The sequence below is a fragment of the Trichechus manatus genome, unplaced genomic scaffold (genome assembly GCF_000243295.1).
Source record: "Trichechus manatus latirostris isolate Lorelei unplaced genomic scaffold, TriManLat1.0 scaffold00051, whole genome shotgun sequence".
Lineage (NCBI taxonomy): Eukaryota > Metazoa > Chordata > Mammalia > Sirenia > Trichechidae > Trichechus > Trichechus manatus.
This window is the reverse complement of record NW_004443987.1, coordinates 9983172-9984232: the sequence shown is the minus strand read 5'-3', so window position 1 is coordinate 9984232 and position 1061 is coordinate 9983172.

Here is a 1061-nt window from a genome sequence, read left to right as displayed (position 1 = left end):
AAAGTCCAACACCCATTCATGATAAAAACTCTGAACAAAAGAGGAATAGAAGGGAAATTCCTCAATATAATTAAGGGAGTTTATACAAAGCCAACAGCCAAAATCACACTAAATGGAGAGATTTTGAAAGCGATCCCCTTGAGAACAGGAACCAGACAAGGGTGACCTTTATCACCACATTTATTCAACATTGCGCTGGAGGTCCTTACCAGAGCAATTAGGCTAGAAAAAGAAATAAAGGGCATGCGAATAGGTAGGGAAGAGGTCAAAGTATCTCTATTTGCAGATGATATGATCTTATATTCAGAAAACCCTCAAAGAATCCACAAGAAAACTACTGCTACTAATATAAGATTTCAGCAAAGTTTCAGGAGACAAGATAAACATACAAAAATCAGTTGTATTCCTTTACACCAACAAAGAGAACCTCGAAGAGGAAATTACCAAATCAATATAATTTACAATAGCTCCCAAGAAGATAAAATGCTTGTGAATAAATCTAACCAGAGACGTAAAAGATTTATACAAGGAAAACTAGGAGACACTACTGTAAGAAACCAAAAAAGTCCTGCATAAGTGGAAAAACATACCTTGCTCATGGATAGGTACACTCAACGTAGTGAAAATGTCAATTCTACCCAAAGCGATCTGCAGATACAATGCAATCTCAATCTAAATTCCACTGGCATTTTTTAATGAGATGGAGAAACAAATCATCAACTTTATATGGAAAGGGAAGAGGCCCCAAATAAATAAAGCATTATTCAAGAGGAAGAAGAAAGTGGGAGGCCTCACACTACCTGATGTTAGAACCTATTATACCGCCACGTAGTCAGAAAAACCTGGTACAGGTAGAACAACAGATACATAGACCAGTGGAACAGAATTGAGAATCCAGATGTAAATTCATCCACCTACGAGCAGCTGATATTTGACAAAGGTCCAAAGTCCATTAATTGGGGAAGACAGTCTCTTTAACAAATGGTGCTGGCATAACTGGATATCCATCTGCAAAAAACTGAAACAAGACCCATACCTCACACCATGCACAAAAACTAACT